General features: G+C 34.3%; 1 protein-coding gene across 4 annotated transcripts in view; it reads left to right on the forward strand.

The window, feature by feature from the left end:
- Positions 1-24,962, forward strand: part of Synd (protein kinase C and casein kinase substrate in neurons protein Synd) — a 65,263-nt gene that overhangs the window by 18,507 nt on the left and 21,794 nt on the right. The window contains exon 1 of one of the 4 annotated variants that reach the window (XM_018550860.1): positions 14,564-14,663. The exons of the other annotated variants lie outside the window; for them this stretch is intronic. The gene's annotated coding sequence lies outside the window, so the exon portion shown is untranslated. Of the gene's footprint in view, positions 1-14,563; positions 14,664-24,962 lie in introns of those variants that run through there. 4 annotated transcript variants of the gene reach the window in all.

The raw sequence follows: 24,962 nt of genomic DNA on the forward strand, positions 1-24,962 counted from the left end.
AATATTATTAACATTCTGTTTCTGTCAGTGTCTTTCCAATAATACAGGAAGACAGCGATCAAGTGCTTCAGCAAGTAGAACGCGGAGTGAAGAACTCACTTCCTATAAATACCAGCAGCGCTCGGGTCAATCGATTTTCTGATCACGTCTGTGACGTTCGAGTACACATGACGAGATGATCTATTTCGAATATCTTATGTGCTTTTCTATCGGACAACGTCCTCAGCTAAATATCCTCTTCCTGCTTCCTTAATAACTCAGTCTTTATTAAGAAAGAGACTAACAATAAGTGGTTATACGTAAATATCCAAATAAATAATTTACGTTAAAAATGTTTAACTGAAACGTTTTTATGATGTATAAAAACGTTAAAGAAACGGTATTAAATACATGTTTATTGAATCGTTGAAATGTTTCATGTAAAGACTTTAAGCTAGTAAAAAGCATTTAATGAATGTTACAAATGTTTTATAAATGTTTTTATTAAATACTTTTAAAAAATCTATTAAATTTTAAATATTTATTTTTCAGTTTGTATATTTATTACACGATTTATACTTATTAAACGGTTTTTAAAATTTAGCGAAAGTGTGTTTGAAACAAGAAAGTGAAAATTACGAATTACATTTTCACTATTTATCACGTAAGTTATCTAATACAGATATTACGTATAAACGCTTAATAGAACGTTTGATATAGGAAAAGTATCATCCCCAAAGTGTGAACGTATCGATATTTCCTTTCCATTAAAATTTCTTTACACGTTTCTATTCAAGCCGTTCGAAAACCGAGACGATTTCTCGTACACGCGTCTCCGATAATCGAACGTTTCGCCGTCGAAGTCAGAATGCGCGGCGTGGTACACACGTTTGATTGTGAGTCATTGAATGACTGCTAACGCTGACAGAAGATATTGATGAACGTCGCATGCATAATGACGAGCGACCACGCGATATCTGCATGCACCGTGCATATCTTCTCTCACACACCGATTTTTACCGCAAACTCTCTCGAAAGTGAACTCGTCGCGCGACCCGCTTTAAATCGCGAAACTTTCGTCCGCGAATGATTTCTCTGGTAGGTGCACAGAAAGAGATTCACCAAATTTACAGTCCTTTTTCTCTCTCTTGTGACTTCTCTCGATCATCTCGCTAGATCATATAAAGCTGTATTCTCGAGATTGTTAACGTTCTTCATGTTCCTTCCAATATTGTGGTATTCTCTCGTTGACTTTTATGTAAATTGAAATGTCTGTATTTTGATCTCAGATCTCAGTTTTCCGTGAAGTATAATAATATTTGTGAACAATAAAAACAAAAGAATTCTATTTATATTTTATAAATATATCTATATACGTTTATATAATACATTATAAACAATTGAAAATACCCATTAAGAATTATAAAAGCTCATACAATCGTATAGATCTGAAAAATATAAAATCTTCGCTGAAGAATTAGAAACTGCACGACACATTTTGTATTGTGTGATTATCTCAATCAATGTAAATGGTGCAATCAAGCAGAATAGGTCTGCTAGGAATAATTAATGCGTATATCGCCAGCCACGAATGTGTGTTAAGTCGTCGATTTGGATTAAATCGACTGGAAATTGGCAATTAAGTATACTATACGGACTTTCTCTAACGGATCAATTTTTTTTATGAATGCGTTTATTGCTGATAGAAATCGATTTCAGCCAAATTATTTTTCGAACCTGCGGATATTTTTTTTATAAAAATATGGTCGAAAATATAAAGGTCGATTAATAAGATTGGAAAATGAATTGGAGTGAGCTAAAAAATACTCATGTGTGAAATGTAAAATATTTGTGAAGAAATGCTTTTGAAGAAAATTAAGATCAGCAAATTGAAATAAACAAAATTTATTCACGAAATATGAACTTTACATAATTTTAGAAATACAATTTATATAATATTAATATATTTGAATATCAAATCTTATATTTAATAGAATATAAATATTTAACTTTTTTCAACTATAATTATTTATTTTTAAAAAGATTTGTTGATTTCTATTATACATAGTAATGTATGATAGAAGAACGGTAATTGAATGATATAATAATAAGTTTCTGACTTGGACTTTTAAAGGCCTCTAAAAATAACAGGTTTTTAATGCGGTTTTTAATTTTATTAAGTAACTTAACATGGCTACGCTTCATGGCCGAGCTCCCTCGTATTCGTAGCAAGTATCAAAGCGATGAGTGGTGGTTCGATTACAGATTAAGTTTCCATCGACGCGACGTTGCGCGTTACACTTCAGAGTAGGTAGGTGCACTCTCTTGCTTTCGTCGCTGCACGTATCCACGGTAACGTCCTCTTGCAAGAGAAATGGCTCTTGCACTTTCTTTTTCTGTCGGGTCATCTCTCTTTCTCTTACCGTTAGTCTTGTCCGGTCGTACGTATGCTGACAGCTCTTTAATGGCGACCATGTTTTATTTGTCATAAAAAACTAATTATAAGAAGAGACCGGAGTATTGCCCGTTTTTTTTTTTATTTTTATAAAAGTTGATCATGTAGAGAGTTAAAACAAACAGAAAAATAAATAAACTATAAGACTCTGATATTACTATTATTATTATTAATGCAACATGTAATGAAATCCAATATTAGATAATATTTTGTAAACAAAATGAACAAAATGATGTCAAGGGCGATTAAAGAGTCAAGAATTTTCAATAAAATTAAAACATTACTTAATAAATCGCCTACAAACATTTAACTGTATAATAAAAATTAACTTGGAAAGAACAAGGGCACTAGGAGTTAGGCGCAAGTAACTTTACGCAAACGCTGATATTTATCAAGCAAAACTTATTTATTACAAAAATTATTCTAAAGAATTCTTTCCAAGTTAATTTTTAATTGTACGGGAGTTTTTGTCAAAGAATTATTATATAATTTAACTATAGAATAATCAAATTAAAATAAAAATAAGTATTAAAATATAAAAATATAAATAACGTTACAGTTTCGGCTCTCGGATTAAGCCCTCTTCAGACATTAAAATTCGGCGGACAAAATTTATCGTTAAAAAAGTCGTACAGTTTCCATAATGATCTTGTGAGTCTTCATCGAAAAAAACGGACATTAAAGTTACACACGATTGAAAAATCGTATGTATATTTTGTTAAAGTGTCTGTCGTATAATATTTTGTTTAAAAAATTACGGTTTCTTAATTTTATTGACGTTTTTGACGTTGTACTATGAGTGCTATACAATATAAGTGCGTTCCCACATATAGAACACTTTATATTCAAGAGATACTCTAGGAATGTTTTTTAAAGACAGGAATGTCTTCTGGATATCCATAGAACGTGCTTTGAAGGTTTGTTCTATATTTAATAATTCCCAATGAGCTTAGAAGGAGGAAATTAAAAGGATAACAAAATTAGAGAATTTTTTTGACTATAAAAACAAGGACACTTTCTGGAAAAATATAGATCCAGCTTCCGTGCTTAAGAATATTAGAGTCGCGCAGTTATTCGCAGCTGTATTTTTTCCTGCCTTAAAAATATAATCTTGGATGACAGAGAAAGAAAGGGCAACTCTGACAAGATTTATCTGTTTGCCCGACATTTCTGCACACCTAAAGTCCCCAACTACTCTTTCGCGATTTATCACCCGTGAGAATAGAGTTTTGTTAGGAATATGGAAAATCGTTGTCCGAGATAAAATGAAGTCCGCTCTCTTGTCATAAGAAAAAAAGCTTGACGAACTTGTCGATATTCTCTTTATCAGAGTGTCTTTTATGATTACACTGTATAGGAAGAAGACGTAATAGAAGAAACCTTGACCTACATACCTTGTTTGATGCTGAACAAAAATATATCGTAAAAAAGATCTCCAGAAACTTACGACTACAACTGTAATAAGATTGATTGTGAGATTATAAAGTAGAGACTTGGTTTCTTGGAATGTGTTTTTATCTTATAATTGCTTTTGCTCTTTTGCTCTTTTAAACAAAAGCAGACGCATACTTTAGATTATAATACGTATAATTTTCAATCTTTTTTTGTATTTTTATCTTTATTTATTAGTACAGAGTAGAAAATTGATTATTTATCGGCGCGTAACAACGATGAAAAATTGACAAGGGCGATTTGATACGCGTGGAATCTGATGCATGTCTCGCCGAATAGATTCTCTTTCATATTGATTAAACGTAGATCAATCAGGCGCTTGTTGCCGCGACAGATGGTGCGTTGACAATACGTGGCATGTCCTCCGTACGTTTCCATCGTATGCTTTCTTGCCCCAAATGCCAGGCCTTGGAAGTGAAACGATGCTAAGAAGGAACAAATCGTGCGGATCATTAAAGTTAATGAGTTATAACGCGACGAATGACGCGCCTCGCAGTCAAAATTGCGCGCTGTTACACTTCGCTGTTAACTGTACTGTGGCAGGCTCCCTACTAGGCTCCCGCTATGCACGCTTATTCTACTTATCGGGACCATAACTTTAACTCGCTCCGCGCAAACCCATCGTCGATTAGGTGCAGCGCTAAAATAATGCATCTGCTGCCGCGGTGTAGTGTATACGGCTGCGCTTTCTCCCGCGTTCTCTAGAATCCAAACGATCCATATCTCATAAAGTAACACGTGTTACACCTGTGTACCACGTTGCCCACTTAATCAATTGATTAGCTTGTTACCGCAAAATTAACTACGTACACGATCGCAAAATTGTATACATACTGCTATAGATTATGAGAGAAACGTTTTACGTTCCACGTCTTTCTAGTATTTTATATCATATATATTTAAGTGTTCGCTAATAATAATCTCCATGATTGTAGATATAATATCCATTCAAATTTGCGATAGGGTGTCCCAGTTGAAAATACCATCGTGGTACATAGGTGATCAATGTAAGTGCGGCATAAACTATATCTTAACTCTGCTAACAGAAGTATCAGCCGAAGTCGACCTCAATTTTAGGATTCCAATCTCAAGTCGATGATCCACTTCTCTCTTCTGAACATGGCGCAATGAGATCAAAGTGCAAGAGTCTCGACGAACCGTAATTTCTTAATTGCACGTACTTTGATCAACACGCGAGAAATTTACATATTCGACTACATTAGCTTTTTACTTTTACGCAAATTTGCATTGATGTATTGTTGCTCAATGCATTGTAAACATCCTATGATAAAAATAAGTTGAATTATATTTTTGATTATAGAAAATTGAAAAGAAAGATATTGATAATTATTTCAATTTTTATCAAAGTTTTAACACTTGAGTTAAAAAACCTATTTGATAATATACGAGTAATAGAAATATTTAAAAGTAATTATTTCAATTTTTATTGAAAACTTGAGCTGGACGAAAGACTCAAATTGCAAACGGAAGAAATGAAAATACGATTGCAGATGGAGTATGAAATATTTATAAAAATTTACCGGATATATATTTATTAAAAATAAACTGGACCGTCCATTAGTATAAATTGCCGAGAAAGGACTTGCAGCACGACGAGAAACACATTGTAAAAAAAACATCGATGTGATGCACGTTGTTACTCGCGTCATCAACTGAACCGAGAAGAGCCATCGTGCAATGCCCGCTGCTATTCTCGGCAGAATGTCGGTTGGAGAAAAATCGTGGGTGAGAAGCCGGACGAACTCGCAATAGCTGGCTCCTATACGAAGGGATCTCGTGCGAGACGTGATGAAGATAATGCCCGAGTTGACTCCGGCCCAACGATATCAAACGGCTTCGTCTGAACCGTTTATTAATACAATTAAGACGCCAGACGACGCTGGCGTCACGCTTTCGACCACTTGATCCTTTTACTGACAGCTTGGACTTTGATAATCAATATCTTTCTTTAGATCAAAAGAGAGATCAAAGTCTCGTATTTTCTTTTGTTTAAAAGAAAGACGCCACTGACAGCGCATTGTGACTTTGTTCATTGGTGCATTATGTAACTGCAATGCATCTAGGTTTACATTTACATCTTCATGAGAAGGAGTTATTATTCATTCCTTTTATAGATAAATAGAATATTTTTAGAAATCTGTTATTCACAATACTGTTACTCACATTCATAATAAATAAGGATTCCTTATGTCTACAAATACATTAGTATCAGTCTACAGAATCGTCTTTTTCTGTAAAAGAATCATCTGTGGTTAACAATCCGAATACTCCCTCGAGCTTACGTCGAGCACTATCCATCGTACGATCGAACTTGGCAACCATTGAGTCTATAGATATCACTGTCTACTTATTTAGGTCTCTGAACCTGCTTTTTGTAATCGATCAGAGTTCTCTAGTAATGATCGAGTCTTAAGTACTACCTGTACAGACATTCATATCAATCAGTGTGTGTAACACGTGTCACTATATCAGTTTTCTGTTTTCCGTCTCGAACTATACACGCTTATACTTATAATCACTTCTGTTTAAAACCACTTCTGTTCTTCGCGTGGGAGGGCTTTTTTAAAAGCCAATAAATAAAAAATTCTATACGTCTTTTTATCTCCGGACGTAAAAACTGGGTTAATATTTGCACACGAAATTTAGTAAGAAGAATAACATGACGATAATTTATCAATTTTTCACCAATTATCGATATTTATGTTCATATATTGTGTATATGTATATATATTTGTATATATAATATATATGTATATATTATGTTCTCGGCATTGGCCTTATCGTGAATATTATTATAAGCGAATAACTAGCGAATGACTAAACGTCTTTTGCATAATTTGTTATGACTCATAACCGTGTATACTCTACATATGCAGTAACATTTTACGTTCAAGTTTTCTTGCCACCTGCTGTACAGCAAGTCACTCACGAAGCTCTTGTTTCCGCGAAAGAATAAAATATGAGGCCGTAAGTCACTTTTCCTATAATTGGTACCATTTGTTACACTCGTAAGATATTCGAATATTCTGTTTCCGATAGAGAGAAAAATTAATTACTAAGAAATCCATAAAACTCGCAATACACTTGCTATAAGAAAGGGATAGAAATTTCTAAACGATTTTGTCTAACAATTTTGTCTGCTGTGTTTTACGGAAGTACGGTTAGCACAATTTGTCGTCGTAACTTGTGTCTCTTTCCATGTAAACAATGTGCTCTACATCATGGAAAATCCACGATATCTCCTGGTTTCGCAATCGAAAAATTTAACTGCCTTACGTAATTGCGTTTTCTAGACTCTGATGGTATCCGGTGTACGCGAAACAAATAACGACTCTCTTTCTGCAGTTCCCACGAAATGAATTCGAGCGACTTCCCGTTACGGTGAGAGAGACGCTTGTGCCCTCCGTGAAGTGCTTCGTTGTATATCTTGACTGGCTGTCGTCGATCGAACGGCCTCACTGCAAATGTCCCCACAGTCTGACACCTTGTTGCATGATGATAGATATCTTCAAGGCCAGTAGTGATTCGCGAGGCGATTTAACGATTCGTTTTACGATGTTCCGCAGGCGAGATTACGCAAAGCATTCGTTTGCAGGTGGGAGACATTGGGAAACTTTAAATTAATTAAAACGATTCTAGTCGAAAATATTTTCGTGAAAATAAATTTCATTTCCAGTATGCTTGTAAATGTAAAAAGATGCTCAAATTTCAGCGAGAAACCTCACTTTTCTTCTCTATTAATAACGATTACTTAATTGTCTGTAAGGACGTCTAATGAATTTTAATTCTTGGTATAAGTTCTTCACAGTTCTCGTTTAGAATTGCAAGAAACTTTATACGTAATTCTGACTGGACAATTCATTTAGCGCCGTGTTATGCGATCTCTCATAAATTGTTTTTGTTGCGATACGAGTAAGCACGCTGAGCGAAACAGATTCGCGCACGTAACTAACTATACCGTAATCGCAATCAAGTAAGCACAACTGCAACCGCCGCGAAATAAATTCATGATTCGCGAAACCCGGAAAGTGAATTCGTCTGCATTCAAATGCAAAGTAAAATAATATATTGAAATTTTTGTTAAAGAAATATACGTTTACTTAAAAGTTAATTACACTCGTATAATTAATACACGTTGTATTTATGCATTCTTTCTTTATTCACTTAATAATTACTTCCGCAAAATTCAACAATTCTACTGAGAGAACTCGAAAACATAACACTTGTCTTTTTATTAGTGCTACATCCGAGTTATCTTTACGTTTTAAGAACCCTTGACACCCATTCTGTGTGATAATATTGGCATGCTTGCTAAACCTCTCCTTAACGACAAATGTGAGAAATATGTCGCTTGCAATTACTATCTCTTACCTCGATCTCATCATATATTATTTGATTGTCATCATTTCATAGCTGTTCGCTTCGCATAATCTTTCAATGTAACGACATTACTGCAAAGCAAGTGTGTAAAAAGTAACTACGATATACACTAGAATTTCATTAACTATTATATTTAAGTAACATGTAAAGGACACTTATTGCTATACTAATTGAAGAATAATGAATGATGTAACTGAAAACTAAGTTAACAGTGGTCTTAAATGTATGTAATAAATGTGTTTTGTGCAAAGCAAATTCCACATAAAATTTTATGAAGAGCAATACATTAAATTTCATGTACATATATATATGTATATACACTTTTCAGTTACAAATATTAAATATAATATAATGTAATAAAGATTAATGCAATATCAATAAATTAAATTTAACTTGTGTAACTTAAAAGTGTATTAAATTTTATGATATTTTTAGGTGTATGATTAGTTTTAAATGTGAAATTCATTTTGTATGCGGAAAGAAAGAGAGAATGTATATTATTTTTACATGGAAAACGTATTGTGTAGTCACTTTTTATACACATGAATTTTTATAGTGATGTATTTTTTACCGTCACGTGTTACCTGCATTTATCTTTGCACAGTGCATATTAATCTATGTTATTTTTCGACATTTGCGTAAAAATATTTTCATTAATCCTAATGGATTTATTTATAGCTTTTTCCGAGGAAAAATGACTGAAGTTTCTTCTAACTTCTCATGCCTTTGAGAAGCTATAAATACGACGTTGAAACGATGAGTTCTTCAAGTTCCACCTCGTCGCTAGAAACGCTGTTATACCCCGGTTCTTCCCGGACGAGCGTCAGGAGAGTAACGAGAAACGCTACGCTGATTGCAATTAATTGTGCAATGCGCGTGCGGCGTGGCGCTTTATACGAGAAACGGAAAGAGAGGAAAAACGCCGCAATGTCGAACGCCCGTAATTTTGAAAACGATCGACACTTCCGTCGCTATCGTTTTGCTAGATAGAACCGCACTCTCATTGGAATTATAGTTTGTCTTAATCTCGGCAGTGATGGCTATCGAACGCATCCGATGACACGTTAATTAGTTCTATTCGGGTCAGAGAAATTGCCGTAGCATTGACATTGAAAAAGAATCGGAAGAACGTAATTTTCATATTTTTAACTCTAAACTACTCTAGACGATATATCTTTTCTTTATTTAATATGTATCTACACTGAGAGAAAAATGTACCTAATTAATTGTTTGAATAGCATAATAATTGTTTGAATACTAATATGAGATATTTACTTATGCAAAAAATATTTGCTAAATAAAAATATAATAGCTATAAATCAAATTAAATGTTTTTAATTTACCAAACAAACATATATATTTACATTTAGATATTATTCATTTATTATGTGACGATGATGTGATATTACATTTAAATATTAACTGGCACTATTCAAACAGATGTTTATTAAAATTTAGTACATTTTTCTCTTAATATAAATAACGAATATTGCGAGAAATTTAAAAAGATGGAATCATATATTGAGGAGATATTTCGTAAAATAAATCGAAAGAAAGAAATGTTATATAATGAAAAATGTGTTACGATTGAGAAGAAAATTATAGTACTCTCTGTTGAGAGAGACAGTTGTCGGCAAGTTTACTGCGTTCGATATTCCCGTCTTACTTACGTAATTCGGTAACTTTACTTCCATTGGACAAATGGAAGTAACACCTAGGCCTTAATATAGACATTTACCTTGGGACCACGCGCGCGCGTAATTTGCACTTGCCATTCAGATCGGGGTACATCCTCATTAAGCTGATCAGATTGAGTTTGCATGCATTATCCATATGAACATTACGGGACACTCGAGCTAAGAGGAGTTGGTGCGCGACGTTCTGAAGTTCCTGAATAGCCAATCAGTGTAGCGTTATGGCATTTCCGCAAAATAATAAAGCCGAGGCTGAATAATACATCATCATCGTCACAAACGGAGCAAATATTAATTTGCCGCCGCTACTCTTTCATAAAACCGCACAGTGTTCCAAATTTTGATATTCTCATATAAGAAGATATGGTACTTGCTTCAAGGAATTCTAATTCTAATTTAACATCTCGTTGAACAATTAAATTTACATTCAAGGTTATCTGAACTCGGATATTCTGATGTCTTGCGTATAAAATTCAAAAGGCAATAAAACCCACCACGAATGACCCGTGTGAAGCTGCTGGCCCCCCAATATTAAAAAATCGATTTTTTCAGAAAAAAAAAATTTTTTTTTAAAGAAATTCGGCAATCTGATACGAGTCCTAGTAGCCCCCCGAAGAGTTCTAACGATTACCCTTAACAACCGATACTCTAAAATCAATATCCAAAAAGATATAGCACTTTGAAGTTACAGATTATTAATTTCTCCAAGTCCACATTGACCCCCCAAAACGTAATTTTTGTATATCTTTTAAGGGTGAGCAAATAAAAATTCCAACTGAGCATTCGTGAGCAAACGATGAGCAAACGAATGCATGAAGAAAAAAATCGATTTTTTAATATTGGGGGGGCCAGCTTCACACCGGTCCACGAATGTCAGCTACAAGATATCGATCGTAATACTTTCAGTTAAGCTTCGCCCACATTTTTATCATTTTGCGACGCTAAAAGCCGACGCACTTCCGTGCAGTGTAATCACCGGTAAATTCATAATAGGATCGGACATATACGGCCTCTCGACCCATCGCGTTCTGCTCGACAAGCAAGCTAATCTCTTTATACCTTTCTCCCATCGGTATACAGCCCTAATCAATAGAGACAAGAAACACGTGGATCGCCTTTGAATTGTTCGTTTGCCATTTCTCGTAAATCTCTAAACCATAAACATGGCTAGACTGTGACACAAATGTATCCTAAGAGAATCCTAACTTTCATTATATATATAATCTACAGAGATTCCTCGGCTTAACATTAGAAAAACTGAATTGGATGAACAGATCAGAAATAATCTACGAACGATAATCTTATTAAAACTGTAAAATAATAAATTATTACAAGAGAAAATTTATTTCTATTTTATTATATTATAATATAATATAAATATAATATAATTATATTATGAATTATATAATGAGAAAAACTATGATTCATTTATTATTCATTTACTAAATTAATAAATTTTAATATAAAAGAATAATTACTTCTGAATTTTGTTATAGGGTATAGATGCATAAAATATTTTTTTGTGATATAAATATGAAAATGTAACAAAACGATACAAAGGCAACAGAAAATCAAAACATAATAACATAAGATATCATTTTAAATAAACGTAAATATATATTAGTATAAAGTTTAAAATATTAACAATTATAAAGTTTGCGCTACAAGAATATATAAATTAAATTGATCGTGTATAAATTTGGCGACGAGAATAGGATTATTTATAAATATGAAAGGAAAAATTTATACAAAAATAAGGAAGAAAGATATATCGATGTAAAAAATAGCTTTTAACTGTTTACAAAAACTGTTTACGAGTGTACCCGGTTTAAAATGAGATAGCACGATAATATTATAACATTCATAATTATAAGTACGTGATTAAAATATATTAATAATTATACATAGAATAGTGTTGACTAAATTATTTATAAAAGGATAAAATTGTATGTATGAGATTTCAATTTAAAAGAAAATATGAAACAAAGTTATTGTGTTTTAAAATATTTATTAATGGAATATGTATTTTATGAATCAAGTGTATTTATGCGAGTATTGCTGTAAAAGCATTTATAAAATTATAAAATGGACGGAATTTAACGTCTGACAGAAAAATTATCTGTGATATAAATAATTTCTTTCCCCCGGAAAAACGAAAAAATAACGCATTTGTTATTTATGATGATTTATGTTCTATCGTGTTAGAAAAAAAAAATATGGAAAAATCTGCACGAAATCGGAACGAAATTATTCAAAATGGTGGGTTTAAGTAAAAGTTTTTCTATAAAATATAAGTATACAAAAAAACTGCAAGAAATTTGCAGTTAAAAATTGAAACAATAGACTGTTTGTAAATGCTCACTCTCATTTTCATTGCATTCTTGAGCGTGTCGCAGGTTCAAATTACCGTTAGATAATACACGCGAGTACTGACCTTGGTTACAGTCTGATGAATGCCAGTAGTTTTGCAGCAAGTAAGACGAGATTCGCACAAAAACATTAATTGGAATGTACAATTAAGTCATATTACCGTGTCGTGCTTGTTACCTCCATTAACCAGCCGGGTTCATTATCCTCTTCTGGCCCTTTCGCTCTTTCCCTTTTTACATATATCTGAGGGTATTATTACATCACCTCCCTTCCTCGTCTCTAAAAGTAACATCATGAAAATGAATGTGAGAGATAATCATTATATTATTTGTAATGAGTTTATGTATGTAATTTGAAAGTATTGTTAAATGCCCATTGCTCCATATTTACAATCGGATAATTGAGAGATGCAGAAGAAAAATTTGCAATTTCAACTTTCTAGCACCTACAGTAAAGTTTAACGAAACCTTCGTATTAGATAAACAAGACTTGAAAATATTTTCTAGCTGCAATCTTCGAGAACATGAGACATCCTCTAGTATTACCAGCCTTGGCAGAGTAATTCTATGAGTACATATATATATTTATATGTATATGCACCTTCAACAGCAGCACACCTGAACGAAGGCATAATTAGCACTATATGTAAATAAGCTTTAGCGACGAGTGAATCCTTACGTAAGTCTGGTCGTTTTACTACGTTGGCCTTCGGCAGCAACCGTCTTCGTATTCGAAGAGGCGCGTTTGATTTGTCATTCCTATCTGTTTGTTGAGATGAAAACGGAATCATTAATATAAATAGCTCATTGACTTCGAGCTGACTTCGATCGTAATCGATCAGTAAATGGTTTATGGATGACAAAATAAAATAATTTATCTCTCAAGAAGTATATGCTGGAAATATTATTTTTATTATTTTCTGATTGTGATTAAATTATTTTAACTTTTTTTTTTAGAGCGCTTACTTGCAATTCATTGATAATTCAATAATATTCATTTTACTGTAACATTATAGCATAGTTTAATTTATTTAAAATAATATCGAGATCTTTAAATGTGTGTGTTATATTTCTACAATAATTAGCATTTTTATATTCACTTTACACGGTAACATCCTACGTACAATTGATCAAACTTTTCTTTTAAATGTAAATTACTTAATTATAGTGTACCATTTAAATAGTACTCGCTAATTTTTTGCTCCATGATTAATCAAAAACTCTTAATCTTTCATTTTGTTATAAAGAAATTACGTACACGATATGTAACAAAATTACGTAATGCATAAAATGATAACGGAAAAGAATTAAATCTGTGATGCTTTACTAAACTGTAAAAATACGTGGTAGGACGAGAATAATGTTTTCGAGATAAAGTTACGGTGGAAGAAGTAATTCGATTATCCCTTCCCATCGGCGACGGGAGGGTTAACGGAGGATTCCTCGTCAGCATGTTACTTTGGCGTGTCGCGTAATAACAGGTATTCTTTCTCACACGATCATTCATCGCCGCGAGAGAGCTGCGGAGAGCAACTGAAATCATAACATAATACTAATATACCATAAAGGCATGTAACAAAGTAATTGATGGAAAATTATCCCCACTCCTTCTATTTTTTCGGACTTCTGCGGCGTATTTGCTGACGCGGCGTATATACCGGGTTTACCCTAAATTAATTATAGTGTACCATTTAAATAGTACTCGCTAATTTTTTGCTCCATGATTAATCAAAAACTCTTAATCTTTCATTTTGTTATAAAGAAATTACGTACACGATATGTAACAAAATTACGTAATGCATAAAATGATAACGGAAAAGAATTAAATCTGTGATGCTTTACTAAACTGTAAAAATACGTGGTAGGACGAGAATAATGTTTTCGAGATAAAGTTACGGTGGAAGAAGTAATTCGATTATCCCTTCCCATCGGCGACGGGAGGGTTAACGGAGGATTCCTCGTCAGCATGTTACTTTGGCGTGTCGCGTAATAACAGGTATTCTTTCTCACACGATCATTCATCGCCGCGAGAGAGCTGCGGAGAGCGCGTCGCGAACCTTCTTCGGAACGTCAGTCCATGTCCGACCGTCGTGTCGCGTGGATCGCACCACGTCCGACGTGCAGCGCAGAGAGTCGTGTTTATTTATAAACCCCGTATCCGGGAACGTGCGCGCCGCGGATAGCATCGGCTTTTCCTCCCAGTCGCTTTTCCGAAGCGTTGCGTGTCGCAACGTGAGGCTACGGTGATCGTGTTGTGCGTGCTACTGTGAAATCGGAAACATTCCGCTCGACACCCAGCCATGCATCGCCAAGGTAAAACAGGTGTTTACTGACGAAACCTGGAAAACATGGGACTTTAGGATATTATTTTTTTTATCCTTAAAAATCGAGAATTTTCGTGGAATTTTATTCTCTAAATTCTTTGAATTAAAATCTCACTCTATAAAAGAGTGAAAATTGAGCCAGTCTTGAAGAAGAGTGGCTTCATTTTCAATCTTTAGGAGTGAGATTTTACTTTTTAAAGTGTTTTATTTACTCTAAACATTTTAGAGAGTGTCGGTATACAGTGAAGCTTTTGGAATTTTACTCTCAAATTTTTTAATTCTCTGTCTCTTTCTGAAAATATTGTTCCATTTGATTATTTTTTTCTGAATAATACAAAACGTTGGCAGTTGATTAGCAATAAGTATAACATATACATCCGTGTACATACATTCTCACAAATTTTTATTTAAAAAAAATTAAAGTAATAGTATAAAGTATTTTCAGCAGGAGAGAGTAGTTCATTGACTACTAAGTACTGTAGTTGATATTTCCTGTTTGTATACATTATTCTAAAGGTTTCGAATGTAAAGATGGTAAATATTTCGTGGAATCCATCCTCTATTAATTTTCAATATATATATAGTTGCGTTGCTCGCACTCCAATTTATTTCAAAGTTACATTAAATAATTTTCCAATCTTACAATTATGAATGAAAATATTTAATAATTAATACGTTAAACAGGGCGAATGAAAATATTTAGCAATCAGAAATTTATTTACAAGATTTCAATGTACAGTCGGTAGGAGGAAGTTTGCGCTGCTAGTCCAGACTCCTTTCGCTTATTTTCGGCATGAAACTATGAGGCCAACCTACGTGAAATCTGCGAAGCTGACGAGCATTCGTTTTCGCGTGCGCACTTCCGATTTTAATCCCCGGCATCCGCCAGGTCGATTCTGAGCGGAGATATCGCGGTTCGAGTCCCGCATCCATTCCGGAGTTAAAATCTCGAATCGATCGTGTTTATCTCTGCCAAAGTCTTGGCTTGGCGAGGGAGATCCCCCCCGGCTCGAAACTTCAGAACTACCGATTGGTTAATTGGTCTAAACTCCAGAACCACTCCTTCATGCTCGGGACTCAATCGATGCTTTATTCAAGACCATTAGTCCTGAAGCAGACGCCAAGTTCGAGTCGCTCGGCACTCGATATGGACGGGAAATTATGGACGTACTTGACGCGACGGTTAAGATGTGCGTTACGCGCAACTCGTTAGCGCGTACCACAGCTTCGAGAGGATTGAAGTGCGTTGCTGAACGCTCCCGAAGGTCACTACGAGGTAGCACTCGTGTCGCTTATCAGGCTGTTCCTTGAATAATGATGGAAAACTCATTATACGTTTGATCACCGCTTCTTCATGGAAAAAAAAAAAACGATTTGGATGAAGTATCTAAAAGTTCAGTTTCACTGAGAAAAATGATCTGGTTGGATTAAATAGTAATAGTTCTGATGGAAAATTGACGTGAATCACAATTTTCTGATTAAATCTACATGAATTCTAGTTGAATAGAATTCTGATTGATATAATTATTCTGGTAAAAATAAGAATTCTAGTAGATTTTAACTATTACATAATAAGAATTCTATTTCTATTCTATAAGTAGAAATATTGCACCAACCGGAATTCTGGTTGACTCCACTAGAATTCTAATATATTTAATCAGAAAATTCTGATTCGTCCATTTTTAATGAAAAATTTTTTTCAGTATAGATACAGATCTGAAAATAATTTTATTTGATAATCGAAATAATTACGTAGCATTGATTATTTGATACGACAGAATTATATTTCTGTATTCAATTAAATCTTTAAATAATATTAAGATTAGAAACAGAAATAACTTATAAATTAATTACCCAGCAAACAAACTATTGTAACGTTAAAATGACGTTTTTCTGAATATCAAAATGACAACAAGTAGGTAATATCAGCTTGTTTGCTGAGTAAGTACGAGAAACGCCTATTACGGTTAAAGTTAGACTGCAATAATATGCATTAAAATTAAAATGTGTATTTAATTCCAGCTGAGGTAACGTTTTTCGCAATAACTTCTTTACAGATTTTTAAGATACTAGTAGTATCAAATCAACGATCTAATTTAATTTTCCGTAGATTATTGTTATTTCTGTTTGATTACATGTTGCAAGTCCGAAAGTAATCAGCGCGCAGTCTGCATATTTCTAACTTTGAGCGTAATAGACGCTTCTCGTATATATACGTAGTAAATTTTTAAATACTTCAGCAAAACCGTCTTTTCCACTTGATTATTCGCGTGCTATATCGATGATGGCAATTCAGATATCTAAACTACCGTAATCATCAAAATCCACGCGACATGCTTGATTTCCCAAGATCGCTGTACACTTCTTACTCGCATTAACGTATAGATAAAAATGTATTCAAAGTGTGCATAGGTACGCGAATGTTAGATCGGCTGACCTTAAGAAACGCTAAACATGGAGTTCTCTCGCACGCATCTATCAGTGCGAGTCAGTCACGGACACGCTTCGCTGCGAGCGACATCCTGTAAACCTGTGTGCGTCGCTCTCATCGCTCTCATGTGCGATGGGTACGGATCTCCGTTTTCGTAACGCCTTCGACGTTTGATCTTATTCGCGTAAATAACATTTTTCGTTTACCCATTTCGAAGCACTTGTGAAAGATAGTCAAATAGAATTAATAGATTTTTATATAAACTGATTTATTTGAAGAGTCAAATGCTAAAGTAAGAATTTAGCAAAAGCATTTATTATAATTTACACGAAATAATAACTAGATATATTATAGATCTGAAAATAATTTTATTAAACCATTAAAATAATTATGTAAAAAAACTCAAATATATATATAATGAGCAATGCTGTACAAAATTTTGACATTGTAGCAACCAACTGAAATATCCTACATAATTATTTTTGATAGTCTAATGCAATTATTTTCAAATCTATATTTAGCTAAATTTTAGATATCTTAATAAAACCGTTTTTTTTTTTATATAAAAAATTGTAGAAAATAGAACTAAAAAAATCCACGGTAAGATTTCATAATAAGACACTGTTTGTTGCACAGAAAGAACGGTTTTGCAAAAGTATCCAAAAAAAATTTAGCTATAGATTTGAAAATAATTTTGTTGGATCATCAAAATAATTATATAGCCATGTAGGACGTTCCAATTAATTGCTAAAATGTTAAAACTTTGTGCAGCATTGCTCATCAAGTTTAAGATTCCTACTGCAAGAAAAAATTGGCTGCTACATTAAATGGTAAAATATGATGACATAGCATTTTTAATTGACAGCAGCTGCTATTATAATTTTTGGCTGCAGTAGGCAATTAAAAATGCTATGTTATATTCAGTCAATCTTTTCTTTTAGAGTGTATGTATTTATTATGTAATTATTTTTATTACCCAACAAAATTATTTTCAGATCTGTGTCCATATTTTTAGATACTTCAGTAAAATGGTTCTTTTCGTTTATAGAAGATTGATTATAAAAATCTACAGCATGCCCGAACGCGAATGAACATTGTACACATTATTTCGTTGGTATCAGAAGTCAGCAAATGAACAGACCGCGCATAATTTCCATCTCACATTTTTATACGCGCGATGAAACGCGACGAGAAAGCGTCTTCTAATTAGTGTATTTCGGCGAGCGTGAAATCTTCGAGGGCTGGTCGTATACTTCGCTGCGTTTTCTTTCTCTCCTTTTGCGAAGTTTAACGGCGAATCTTTAAAACGCAGCGTAATACACAAAAAGCTGCTGGACCGTGTTCTTCCTAGTGCGAACGTGTGTTAACGACGCGCTCTGGTGCGCGCGTACTCACGCTCGAAAGACCTCGCCCTTTTCTCTCTCCAGGCAGGATTCCCAGATACCTGCTGCACAACCTGCTTATACTTGCGCGCGCGCGCGCAGGTGTGTGTGTGTGTGCGTGCACACAATCGACATTACTTCAAACCTAAATCTCTGCCCTTTGTACTCACAAACGCAGGTGAACTCTTGCTGGCCGTAACTCACCTTCCGAAAGATCATCGATTGAAGAAACTATATGCATATTTTATTTTAATTTCAAATGATTGATTCTCCATTCTACGTTTTGAATTAATTGATAAAAATTAATAAAAAAATGAGCGATGGTATAATTGTATTTTATCCGAGCGATTTTGTTGTTAAAAATGTGTACAAAAATTCGAAGTTAATATTGTTTAATCTGTAAGGGGTTTTTTTACGGCTGATGAGGACTCTGTGAAGTCGAAACGTACCCGTATATTGATGTTATCATTACAATAAATTTATAGATATAATTAACAACCATTATTGCTCAATTTATTCTTGACCTGGGAGGTTTATTGTTAATTTTTATTTGTTAATAAAAAATGCCTAATTTAGATGGAAAATTATATTAGAATTAAAATTTCCACATCATGTGTGCCAAGTATAATTATTACTTTTATGTGTATGTAAATGATTGCACATTATATCAATTACAAATTTCCTTTCATGTATGTATTCTCGCCCACGACGCATTTTACCATTTAAAGATCTACCTGTCGAGCAGATATTTTCAACGCAAATTGGGTCGCACGATTTAATCGATGTCACGTTACATCCCGTACTTGGTCATTATTAACCTTGGATCACCTCGTCCAGAAACTAATTCGATCACAGCTCGTGGAATTGCATTAGCACGAGGGTCCGAATATGCTTATCGCATGGGGGAGCATAATCAGCAACGTCCACGCACGGCAGCGTTTAACGAGAATCTCTGTCCTTACTTACGATGGATAAATCATACAACGAAAATAATATAATAATTTACTTTTATTATATGTGCAATTATTATAATAATTTTCATTAAACTTGCGTAGCGTAACCTCGGTTTTTCTTGTCGAGGCGAAACCTTCACTCATTAACATTTCAAGTAAGAAAGTTTAGCGTTAGCTAAATTGATATTATACCTATATAACGCCCTGTATAATTTCTTTATTTTAGAGAAGATTATTATTATTACTGAACGGATTTGGAATATCTTCGCAATCACAAATATACTGAAAATGTTTAGAGTTCTCTCCAGTTCTTCTTTCACTCTGATACGAGACAATTATCTCGTATTATCAGTGAGTTAACCAAGTGATAAAATTTGGTAACAACAGCCGATTATCGCCGATCCGATTGGGAATAAACGTTGAAATTTGTCGGCCTCCTCTTTACGCTCCACATAATTCAAAACCCTTTCCCGCCGTCACCCTACTTGCCGCTCTCATCCATTTTCCCTTCTCTAGTTCTCAGCATTTTGCGCGGTACTATGTGAAGAAAAATATGACGCACTTAACAGAGGAAGTGGAAGAAGGTGGGGATATTATACGTTATACGTGAAACGTGTCCCCCGCTAAATAATTCTTATACGCTTAATAATTTAAATGAATAAATTAAATATCAGGATCGAGAGAGAGAGAGAGAGAGAGAGAGAGTTTATTTGAAATTGATATGCGTTACGACGGCATTAAAAATTTTCTCGTTACATTTGCACAGACAATTATATTGAACTATTATTTATCGAGTTACGACGTTGCAAAGTATATCTGAAATTCTATCTCGAGCATGAATCCTGTAACGGAACTTTATACGAGTGCAGATATCGCGATAGTAATTCTTGCGGGGAGTCTTTCGCGCAAAGACCTGATAAAGCACGGATCTATGGCGTGCAGCATTTACCTTAAATTCTGAGAAAAAAATGTTGATGCAGTGGCTTCTCGATCGTGTCATATGGCGGCGGGATTGTGTGCTGAGCGAGAGAAAGTAGGCGGTTCCATCCAATCGATAACGAAGTTCCTTCTTCGCAAGAGTGTCTTTTGTGTTCGTAAAATCGATTTCTCAAACTGAAAGGAGCCTTGCAATTGTGCCGCATCTTCCTGCCATTTTCTACGCAAATACACGCACCACTGCTCTTATCCGACGTTCTCTATCCGAAACAGGAGTAAGCTATATAGCTCATCTCATGTCGTAAACTTCTTAAACAGTATTAAACGTGTACGTATAACACTTGAAATGTATGAATGTACAAAGCAAAATAACAACCATTAATAAAATTAGCAGAGTGAATGTATCTAAATATTCTTCTTAAAACTTGCACTTTGTGCGAGATGTAACCTTGATGACTCGAAATTCTCTAAAATTGTATAGTATAATTTACGAAAACGCTGGATAAACTATATTTTTCTATTTATTTTATACAAAAATCTGTCACATCGATTTATCAATTATTAGTTAAAGGCTTCTTAGGATGCGGAAGCGCGGTGTCGCCTGAACATTTTTCTACTAAACCATACTTTCGATAAACGTTTGAATCTCGACGTTGCGAGGTTGATCCCAGATTTCGAGGTTTTCATCTCTTTTGAGATGAATAATCTGTCTGAAGCGGTCTTTGAGGATCGCACAGGTGGATTTAACAAGCCTCGCTTGAAGGCCAAGGAGCAGCTCCGACTAATTGCACCTTCGGGATCATCCTGCATGAATTTCTGCGCTCCAACAACCGAGAAAGGCACCACCAACATCTTATCTAATAAAAGACCAACCTTTTCTGACGCTCGTTAAAGTGCGAAACATGGCATAACGATTATAAGGGCTGCACGGATTCTTTATGATATCCTTAGGATGTGCTGCAGGCGCATAGGCTGCGCGAACCTAAAATATGTGCTGCTTCTAATTCAAGTGTTTACATGCAGAATTCTCAATGATAAAAATTCTGCAATAATTCATACAGATATTATTATATATACTCAGATACGATTTAATTCTTCAAACTTTTAATTTCGAAAATTTTGCTTGAGAATTCTAAACAATGCCACGAAAATCTGGTTTTATGACTCGAATTAAATCTAATTAAAAAAATATATATTTTTTTTATCATCAATTTTTATACATAAATTAAAAACCATAAAATTGACATTTGCTTTTGGCATATTTTCAGATTCTTATTTTTCACATTCGCCATTTGTTACATAAAAGTACTATAAATAGAACATTATCTTCACATAAAGATAATCACAAGCGGTACACACAGCGTTTAACTGCGACAAAAAGACGCATTGTAAATCGTTGATGCCCCGCGCCGGTGGAAATCGATCATTTATTTTTTTACGTAACGGTCGACGAGCGGTAGCGTGCAACCTTCGACAATGTGTAAGCCTATCGACGTACGGAATTGAATTACGGTGAGGACGTGGGGGTTACTGACATGGCCCTGCTTTGTTCGTAACCCGTTTGTAATGAGCGCCGTAATTTATCCATAATTTATTCGTTGTTACATTCCTTTTGACAGCCGCAACGTTACCACATTTGCGCTCGCCGTATAACAGCCAGTTGCATGACCGGTACGTCTTGTTAAACCGGCCGGAATGGTTGGCCGGGTCTGATAACAGTAAAGTGCGGGCGCCCAATACTTTACGAGGAAATATGTGATTGTTGATAAATGCGTAGAAAGTTTGGCCAAAGTATGAAGTTCACGATTTTTCATTATGACGTATGTATACGTGTTGCGAACCATCTGAGATTAATCAACCGGGATCTCATCGCCGCATACAAATCCCCCGCGATATGTATCCGACTAGCAATTAGAAATGATGAATGTGATGGATTTATTATCGTATAACTACGAATCGATATATATACTCTCATACGATTACGCGATTAATTTATCAAATTAATTAATCAAATAAATTTAGAATTTATAACAACAAAGTCAGACTAATTATATTGTTTCAGAAATGTATAGCGACAGGAGAAAATAGTAATTTCTACAGTAATATGAGAGAGATGGGGGGAATACATGTTATTTTAATCCGGGAATAGTTACCTGATTTTTTTTTATGTTTAAAAACCACCTGGGATATTTTTATAATTTGATTAAAATCTGCACTGTTATTAACAAAAATATATTGTATATTATTGTTTTCCGATTATTAATATTTATTAATATTTGAAAACATGGATATGGATTTAATCATAATTTTTTGAAATCAAACAAATATATATATTAAACAAAATAAACACATTAAAAATAGTTTATTATATTTCTTAAGAAAAAGATTTTAATTAATAACAGCATTTTATTGCAGATTTTTTTATGGAAATGCATATTCAAAGGTTTATGAAAGATAATTACTAAAAAAAATTAATATATCACACAATATCCAAACAAAAACGATATTTCATAAATAGTTTGTATATTTTTGCAATCTAGGATGTAAAAATACTTCATGTGACTATATTTGTAGGCTGACAATGAAAAATATTAAAAAAATACAGACGAAACAAATTAACGTAATCAGAAGAATCAATTCGATCTTATCAACATGAGGGGAGATTTAAACTCTAAGCAAACTATCGAGAAACTATTTTTCAGACAAGGCAACGCCGTGCAGTATTGTTGTGCACAATAACAGAGAGTGCGCGCTTGAAAATGCACCACGTTCGTACCTATTCAACGTCTTCCTTCGTACACAATTATTCTTACGTAGTACATACTCTTGCGTATACTCCGAGAGAATGCTTTTCGTCCATTTATTCTGAGTCAACCGCAGCATCGTCGGCCATTACGATTCGCATTCCAATTACAAAAGTTATCATTAGACGCGCACAGAGAAATCCCTACTGTGCTTTGTAAATAATTTTCGAGCTTTTCGAGTATTGGCGACATGCCAACAAATTTTTTTTATCTTCTCTTACGTTAGCGATCGATTTCGAGTAGTCCAAGATAGAACAATGCATCGCAACGCTTTTCGCGGGTAGAAACACAAAATATTTTTACAAATAGAAACTAACAGTTGTTTTTATTGTATGAACAAGTACAAATGAATAACGAAAAATGTAAGTAAAGATATCGGAGACACAAAATGTGATATCATATTGTTTTCTAATTAATTATTACTAAAAGCCTGAATAATTTGCGGAAAGCGTCTCGGAATGAGGATTTTTCAGGGAAATAAATGCGAACGTGGGAAAACTTATATCGACGATGATATAGCGCGAAAGAAATGTTTGTGACACTTGCACCAGTTTACTTCCACTGAAGCGCGAAATGACGTTCCACCATCTCTTTTAACACGACAAAATATCGGAACGAAGCATGACCTACATTTGAAACTTGATTTTCCGGTTCAAAATTAAAATAGCGTGTGCGACCTAAGGACTTTTATGTCCATCGTTACGAATGTATAGTACAGCTACATGTCGATAATAATATCGATTAAATAGCAGGAACGTCACATTTCAATAAACATCATATATTGCAGCTTTGTGGTGCAGTGTATTTAACTTTTCCATGTCTTTTGAAACAAATTTATGTTTGCAATAGCAATAGAAGGACTACTTATCATGTAATCGTTTGCTGCTAACAGCGCTTGTTACTAACCCAGATTTGAGACATAAATTTGCGGACGTAATTGTAAACAATACTGTACCGGCTAGTTAAGTATCGTCGGCCAAGCTGTCATCATTGCGAACGGTAGCCTGTCGTCGACACATGATTCAATGTCGGATGCAGACGTCCTTCATCACCCTGAAATCACGTCCATGGGCCGGATCATTATCTCCGCATGGCGCGTCGCAATTGTTTCGATTATCGGAAAATGTAATATTGGGCGCGCAAACTGGTGGAGCAAACTGTTTAATCTGGTTATAATGGTTAATCGAACGTAACGGCTCGCAAAGCAGAAGTACGATATTAAAATCGTGCGGTCTCGGAGAAAGAATTCCGATTGAAACTATTTAATTTGCCTTCGTTCTATTTGAATGCGCAGGATAACTATATGTTAGATATAATGCCTAGTTTACATTTCCTAGAATTAAAAATAATTAAAAACGAAATGCATCGCGCAAATATATGAATGAACATTCCGCTTGACGCTTTTTTGCGAGTGGCTTGAAAACATGGATTATTTCATCGTCACGGTAATAGTCTCCACATTACTACAGTGTTAATTTTAGAGGACTGGAACCCGGCGTGTAAGAAATCCAATATCCCACCACTTTACGATAATTTGATTACACAAACACTGCATTTCGTGTGACTTAAGTGAAACTAATCGACTTCTCGAATAATCTATTGGGGCAAGGTGAAAAACATGAAGTATCTTCATTCGCGACATTCAATGTGAAAATGATGACTTTCTAACAACACCTGCCTGTCCACATTAACTCACTACATAGCGTTATTCCTAGACAAATGACTATAGTTATGAGATACAGTAATCGCAGTTTACGATTTGATCACGCAAGCATCCGAATA

The sequence above is a fragment of the Cyphomyrmex costatus genome, unplaced genomic scaffold, assembly GCF_001594065.2.
Source record: "Cyphomyrmex costatus isolate MS0001 unplaced genomic scaffold, Ccosl1.0 scaffold131, whole genome shotgun sequence".
Taxonomy (NCBI): domain Eukaryota; kingdom Metazoa; phylum Arthropoda; class Insecta; order Hymenoptera; family Formicidae; genus Cyphomyrmex; species Cyphomyrmex costatus.